We start from the raw sequence: 8,954 nt of genomic DNA on the forward strand, positions 1-8,954 counted from the left end.
CAACAACCATGTACAAGCAGTTTATATGTATATAACTAATGTAGTTCATTTGTTGCTATGGACAAAATTTATCAGCCCTTCATTTTCTCGGTCCATTAGTAGACAGGATCGCTGTAGGATCACTGCTAAGCAATTTTTTTTTAGGTAACAGATCTTTCTTAACAAATCGGAGATGTGGTATTGCGTGTGTGTGTGTGTGTGTGTGTGTGTGTGTATCAGTCTCATCACTAGGCTTTTAACACACATAAGTGTAACTGCTAGATTTAGAAACATCTCAAAATTTGACAGGTAAGGGGAAGATTATCTACACACCAACCAGATAGTCAATTCTATCTTTTATTTGTATAGTACTTTTAACAATGGACATTGTCACAAAGCAGAGTTGCAGAAAACTATGAATTCAAGACACAATTGAGTAAGCCACAGACGAAATGAGGAAGCAGATGCAAAACAGAACCCATCCTCATCTGGTTGCATTAGACAGTGTGATTATTAATCGATCCCTTTTAATATATGGTCAAAAATTGCAATTACATAACCAAAAAATTTATCATGAGGCTGGTGAGAAAATGATGGTTCTACATGTTAATAACTTAATGTCTTATAATAATAACTTAATGTCTCATAATAACTTAATAACTACATGTTATTACTATAACTATTCACAGACAAAATGAAATGTGTTATAGTGGTATAAGGTTAATTAAATTTTTCATGAAGGTTTTGGCTCTGCATTGCGCCACATCACACTATTGTATTATTTCTTTATTTCTTTATTTCTTTACAGCTGTAACACTTTTTTTAACGGATTTATTCCTTCCTTATTATCAGGCTGAAATGAACTTGTGTTCAGAGCTGTAGTGATTCAGTGAGAAGGTTAAAATGACATTAATATCACATTAATATTTTTAGAATTTTAATAGGATGTGACAAATGCATGAGTAAAAAAATAAAATAAATAAATAACACAAACTATGTTCGGTTTTCCCAACATGCAGCAGTGAATCAAGTATCCTTGATAACCCTACCAATAAGAATCCAATAAGCTTTACTTCATGCATGGCTGGATTTTCTAAATGTCTTTAAGATATTTCTTTGGGGAACTTGCTAAGGGATGATGTTGTGTATGTATACTTTGTTAAATAGCTTTATTCTCTCTCAGAGGCCAGAATGCTGACCCATGGCAATGCTGTTCTCTGATTTTTATCCTCACTCTTCTTAGAAGGTAGTTCAAGGTAAAGTCATGGCTTTCAGTGCTTTTCAGTGTAAAAGACAGTATAAATGACTAATGCTTCCTGACAGTGGGCTACATTTCTAAAGCCAGCTCAGAGCTGTGTGTTGTGCATTGATGTGTTTCTACCTTGCGGATTTCACATAACGCTGTATAAAAAGATATACTACAGAGAACTGAACGATCTCTAAACTATGAAAACAGTTTTCTCTAACCTGTTTAACCTGGTCACTTGATGATAAATATTACACACATAATACATCCCATAATCGTGCTCTAGTACATGCACATTATCATCTAGTGCTTGCTAATATTAGAAACAGAAGCTATGCTAATTCCTCTCCACTTACTTCTCTTCTTCTACCCATCCCGAAGCATCCAGAGATTGTACCAGCATTGAGACAATGTCCATTGTTAAACGAGCTATACAAATAAAATAAAATTGAATTGAATTAAAAAATAATTCTTTACAGATATTAATTACAGACTCTAAGTACAAACCAACAGCATGTTGATAGCACATAAACAATGCATCAGCATTTAAATTAATTACATTTTATTTACATTTTATTGTTCAGTGCCTTCTTCAGAACTACCTCTTGGCCTCTTGGTTCCGTCTGTAAAACTTTGAAAACTTTTTCATAACCTAACCCTGACTGATACTTTCCAAAGAACTTTGTCTAGTACTTGGTTTTCAGCTCATTAGTCTTCATTTTATATAGAGCCCATGTGACACTTAAGGTCAACTACATCCAATCCAGCTAATTATGTGGCTTTTAATGGAAATCACAACTTTAACGTTTTTGTTTGTATATAATGTGAGCTCTATTTCAATATTTTGTACTATTGTGTGTAGATTCCCAGTGCATTTAAGTTTCATGCTGTTATACTACAAAATGCAGAAATCCCCAGAAAGCCCCATTACGTATGCCACAAGCTTTAGAGAAGCCTTCACATGATAGTCAATTTTTCTCTTTTCCATGTATCTCAACCAAGAGTAAAGTAGTAGCATTTTAAAATCTGGTTACACCTGAAAGTGAAAAAGGAAAAAGAAAATCCCATATGCAGATTTAATTCCAGCTCCACAAATCAAACTGCTATTGACAGCCTTTTTTTGTAGCTACGAGTGTTAAAATGCCTCCATCATCATCTACCAGCCCAGAGTGAAAGATTTCAGTTAATGTAGATTTCCTGTCAGCTGAATCCAGTCTCGCCATTCTCATCTCACGTCTCTCACCAGCAAGGCGTTTCCATTGTTGCTCCAGTGTTTCCAGCGTTGCTCACTGGAGGGTTTTTCTGTACCGTTCTGTGTAACTCTAAAATCTGTTATAGAAATGAAATAAAAATTCCAGGAGACTGTTAGATGTTTATCATTCATTCATTCATTCATCTTCTACTGCTTATCCGAACTACCTCGGGTCACGGGGAGCCTGTGCCTATCTCAGGCGTCATCGGGCATCAAGGCAGGATACACCCTGGACGGAGTGCCAACCCATCACAGGCACACACACACTCTCATTCACTCACGCAATCACACACTAGGGACAATTTTCCAGAGATGCCAATCAACCTACCATGCATGTCTTTGGACCGGTGGAGGAAACCGGAGTACCCGGAGGAAACCCCCGAGGCACGGGGAGAACATGCAAACTCCACACACACAAGGCGGAGGTGGGAATCGAACCCCGACCCTGGAGGTGTGAGGCGAACGTGCTAACCACTAAGCCACCGTGCCCCCTTAGATGTTTATGGTCATTAAAAATTATAAATCATATTTTCCCTGCATTCTGATGTTTGATGTGCTGTTTTTATTGAATTGCTTATTTATTTATTCATGTTAACATTTATCGGCATGATTGGCAGATTGGATAATTAACTGAGCAGATGACCAGATGTTCCAGATGTGGCCAGAGATAATATTGCACCACTGTACAAGGACATACAATACAATGCTTTGTCAAACAAAGTGTATATCAGATGTGTATCATGAGTTGTACATGCCTTGATCTTATGAGCATGTCTTCTGACAAGAGAAAGAGTTCGACAGACAGACAAAATGAAATGAAAATAGCAGCATGCTGAGGCTCACATATTCATGGCTTTCCTGGTCGCATCTGCTTCAGAGGGAAAGAGACAAGACGAGGAGAAAGATAGCATGTGTGTGTGTGGAGGGGGGGTGTCACATTAGTAATACTACTGTACATCTCATGAAGTGGAAAAGTGGCTAAGATTGATAGGTTCAGGCTTTGCCCTTACAAAATGGACTCCATTAGCTGCCAAAATGCATGTAAACATTCACCAGACATTTTAAGGCTGAACCAGTATTCAGACTATTAGAGGAACAAGATACGAGCTTATTTTCAACCTTGACACCACTTCGTTTTTCACTGAATCCTCTCATTGTCCAGTAGATATTCTGTTTATGAAACTGTCTTAAATGCTTGTAAAATGCATGCAAATGAAAAAGGAAGGGTTGTTTTTTTACGCCCATCACACACTGACATGTACATGAGGAATGAGCGTTGCATCGCAAATGCAATCACGTCACGATAATTCATTTAAGACGAGATAAATGAAATGATATTCTGTATCCATTCATATAAAAGAAATGCCAGGACCAGGACGCAGATCCTCGTGGCTCATGTTGGGTTAATTTTTTGAAATTAATATTTTAATTATTCACTGTGTCACTTATACTGTACACGCGATTGCATTTGTATGTATCACGTCACTAAGGTATTGCATATCAACTGTTTACCGTAGGTCATGTGTCCACTAATTGTGCTGTCGTTATGCCAGATGTTGTTATTAATGCAACACCATGTGGCTCTAAGCGGATTTTGATTGGAAATGGTGGATAAGGTTAAAGAGCATCATCTCCCTAATACCAACGGACATCACTCCAGAACGAGATTTCAGCAGCAGCACAGATGTCTTGTAGCTTTCAGTATTTCCATATTCAATTTTCAATTACATTTTAGTCATACAGAGCTTTTAACCATAGACCTTGTCACAATGCAGCTTTACACGCATCTTGATGTAGATTTAGATCCCATCTGAGCAAGCCGGAGTTGACAATGGTGGAGAACATTTACATGAGGAAGAAACGCTGAGAGGAATCAGACTCAAAAAGAACTCTGGGTGCCACAGAATGGAGAGATTAGACAGTTGTAGAAAAGTAAAAGGCAAACAGCACAAAGTATGTTGAAAGGATGTTCAGTATGAAAAGGTTGTGAATAAGAAACCGGGAATGAGCACAGGACATTCTTTATGATTACAGCAGTGGCACATTGAGATTATTCACTGATTCTTTTTTCGCATTATTTATTCATCTAATTTGGTTTTTATGTTTCATTTTTCACATGTGATTTTTTTTGTTACACATAAATTTGTTTGAACAAATACACTTTTATTTCAGAACGGTTGTAGACACCTGACCATCACAACGAAATGAAGTTGTTCAATAATGAAGTGCTGCAACAAAGATGGAATCACACAATTGTGTAGAATGTCTTTGTATGCTTTAGCTTTATAGTTTCCCTTCACTGGAACATGCATGACAATGCTCCTGTGCACAAAGCAAGGTCTGTCAAGAGTAGAATGGAAAAACTCAAGTGGCTTGAACAGAGCCCTGACCTCAACCTCACTGAAGACCTTTGGAATGAACTGGAACGTGACAGAATCACAGACGTCCTTACCCTGAGATGATCAGTGCTTGACCCCATTAATGCTCTTGTAGCTGAATGAACCAAAAATCTAGTGGAGCTTATTTGACAGCAAAGATAGGCTTTGCAAATATTGTTGTAATGGTCAGGTGACTTCAGAGGTTTGGCCACATAGTGTAGAACAGATGAGTTTATTATTTACATGTCCTTGTTGTTGCATTCTCACTCTAGGCTTTACAATTTATCACTGAATTTCATCGCTTGTCATATGTGTATCAAGTATTATTCACATAATGAATTTACAGATGAATTGCACATGATCATGTGGAATGTATGTGAGGGAAATAATGATAATTATGTAAGGTTAAGCCATGAGGAAAAATAGGAAATGGTATAATTCACCAGACAACAAGTACAGGAAATGTGCAAGACTCTAGGGAAGATTGAAATAATCATTTATTTTGCCAGATTTGTGCCTCAAGAGGCCATCTTAATAAATGAGCAAATTCACCAAGCATCCTGATAAACAACACAACACACAATATTCAGCTCTGTGCACTGTGTTATGGTTTATATCATAATTATCTGGAAAATAGAAAGTTTCCTCACACACAGAAGAAAGATTATTTTTTTCTTTGGCTGTAGGTTAGCTTAGTGTCTACATGCATGTGCTTTCACATGATCTTGTTTCTCTAATTCTTACTCAGTCTATTTATTCGCTCAGACTGAACAATGCAGATGGCTCATTTTATATTATTTGGGTTTAAGCACATGAGTTCAAGTACAAAGTATTTACACTGGTACTGTAATTAGACTAAACTCTTCATACACACTGACACTCAAGAGGCACCACAGTGGGACGCTAACAGTTCTTGCCCAGTTCTCGCTCAGATGAGTCGGTCTGTTTTTTGAAAGCAAATATTATTAACAAGAAAACTGCTTTCTCTGCTATGATGAACATTTGAGCACTGGCAATACAAGCACAAGCAAGTGTATATAAAGAGAGAGCAGACATTTATACATTAATAAGTTTTAAGTATAACTGTCAGTGTAGCGGCACAATAATCTTAAAACCTCCAAGGAGCTGAGTGGGAAGCAATAAAATCGTGACACGTTAATCGTTCTTGCATTTTAGTGTTTATTCTCCATCTATTTGAAGATTGTTTTAATATAGCAATGTATAATAGTGATTTGCTCAAGGTCAACAATACTGCATCTCAATGTATATAATATATTATTATTATACAGGGATTATACGGTCAACCAAAAAATATGTGCTCCTGCACTGACCCAAATGCTTCCAAAGCTACACACATGTGTTTTAACCTTACATAATTACTGACGCCCCTATTCTCCCAACGTCACATGACATACACGTAACATGGCTCGTACATTCAGGCTATTTTATTAGCAGATAAACTCAACTTTAAGAGGCTAAAAACGTTTTTTTCCCCACACATATGGTTGTGCATTATCACATATTGTAATAAACAAACAATCAAAAAACTATTCACTGGCCCACAAATGAGTCACCCTGTTATATGAAAGCAAATAATACCAAAGAAAGAACATCTACAAAGAGCAGATGCGCTGGTGTTCGAGCACTCAGGAACAGTGCGGCTGGATCACTACAGCAGAGAGACGATTGAATGATTTGGTTTATGGATGAATTAATTGGAAGAATTTAATGGATTTGATTCAATATAACTTTAACTTACATAAAACATCAACTATAATGTTACTGTCCAGTTTTAAATGTCCTTTTTTAAAAGAAATAAATAAACAGTTCTAAATATTTTCATGAAGAAATCATTAATCTGTTTTTAATCAGTGGCTCCAACCAACATCTCCTGCTGAAGCTGTGAATACTTGTAGGAAAGCCAACACCTCTGGTAAATATGTGGACGAGAAATTACTGTAACTCTTTTTCCTGCCTAGAGGTTGACAAACTAAAACAGATCATTTTTTGAATGACATTAAGCAAATTATATAATTAAAATGTGGAAGAAATCACTTTCTTCTCATGCTTCTCCACAGTTTCTTCTCATGCTTCTCAACAGTAAATGAAGTTAGTTTCATCCATCCGTCATGCATATTTAAACCCGCAAATAAGTGGTGTATTCTTTATCTATGTGCACAATTTTGTTTTCAGAAATATTGCTCATGAAAGTTTTAAAAGAAACAAGAACTATCAAGTACAATTACAGCATTTACAGTAACATTTTGTGCTGCTTTGTGTGGATTTGTTTTATTTATTTATTTATTTATTCATTCATTCATTTTCTACTGCTTATCCGAACTACCTCGGGTCACGGGGAGCCTGTGCCTATCTCAGGCGTCATTGGGCATCAAGGCAGGATACACCCTGGACTGAGTGCCAACCCATCACAGGGCACACACACTCTCATTCACTCACAAAATTCCAGAGATGTCAATCAACCTACCATGCATGTCTTTGGACCGGGGGAGGAAACCTGGAGTTCCCAGAGGAAACCCCCGAGGCACGGGGAGAACATGCAAACTCCACACACACAAGGCGGAGGCGGGAATCGAACCCCCAACCCTGGAGGTGTGAGGCGAACGTGCTAACCACTAAGCCACCGTCGATCCCCCCCCCCCCCATTTATTTATTTATTTATTTATTTATTTATTTATTTATTAATTTATTATTTCAGGGTCTCACAACTCAGAGTTCGGGGTTAAATTCTTGTCTCTGCCCTGAGAATGTGACATTCGCATATTCTCACTGTGCTTCAGGGGTTTTCTCCAGCTACTTCAGTTTCCTCACTTAGTCCAAAGACATGCGTTGTAGGCTGAATGACATCTCTAAATTGTTCCATGTGACTCTGTGTAGGATAAGCAGTTCAGAAATTCCCAATTATTTATGGAAAACAAAAACCTGACCTTTATCTAATACACATGTACTACATCAGGTCAATAGGAGGAACGTGTTTATATGGTATTAGTAGTTAGTATTATTACTGTTTTTAAGCATCTTTAATCATCTGAGTTTTTGTTTTACTTCATATTTATTTTAAATAAAATTATATATTTTCTACCACACTATATTTAGCTTAGTTAAGTTTACTTTAGTTGTTTCAGGGACAATGCAAATTAATAAACATGGCTGTAAATGTGCCAGAGTTAGCCAAAGAAACAATTTTTCATCTGCAAACCCATGACAAAATGTTAAAAAGTCCATGAACCAAGTTAGTCCCTGTTATTAACGTGCTGTTGCAAAGTGCAGACACTAAAGACTCCTTCCATAAATGTCCTTACATTATGTTGGAATGACATTACTATAGAAACAATAACATCTTCTTCTTCTTCTTTCGGCTTTTCCCTTCAGGGGTCGCCACAGCGAATCATCTCTCTCCACCTAACCCTATCTTCTGCATCCTCAACACTTGCACCCACTAGCTTCAAATCCTCATTAATTACATCCATATACCTCCTCTTTGGCCTTCCTCTTTGCCTCCTGCCTGGCAGCTCCATGTCCAACATTTTCCTACCAATATATTCACTCTCCCTCCTCTGAACATGTCCAAACCATCTTAATCTTGCCTCCCTAACTTTGTCCCCCAAACGTCCAACATGGGCTGTCCCTCTGATGTACTCGTTCCTAATACTGTCCAATCTTGTCACACCCAAAGAGAACCTCAACATCTTCAGTTCGGCTACCTCTAGCTCCGACTCCTGTCTCTTCTTCAGTGACACTGTCTCTAAACCATACAGCATGGCCGGTCTCACCACTGTCCTGTACACCTTCCCCTTGATTCTTGCTGATAGTTTCCTATCACACAGAACTCCTGACACCTTTCTCCACCCTCTCCAACCTGCCTGCACTCGCTTCTTTACTTCTTTCCCACTCTCTCCATTACTCTGGACTGTTGACCCCAAGTACTTAAACTCCTGTACCTTCTTCACCTCTTCACCCTGTAACCTTACTGTTCCACTTCCCTTCCTTTCATTCACACACATGTACTCAGTCTTACTACGACTGACTTTCATTCCTCTTCTCTCCAGCACAAACCTCCACCTCTCCAGGTTTTCCTCCA

Source organism: Tachysurus vachellii, chromosome 19 (assembly GCF_030014155.1).
Source record: "Tachysurus vachellii isolate PV-2020 chromosome 19, HZAU_Pvac_v1, whole genome shotgun sequence".
NCBI classification, from domain to species: domain Eukaryota; kingdom Metazoa; phylum Chordata; class Actinopteri; order Siluriformes; family Bagridae; genus Tachysurus; species Tachysurus vachellii.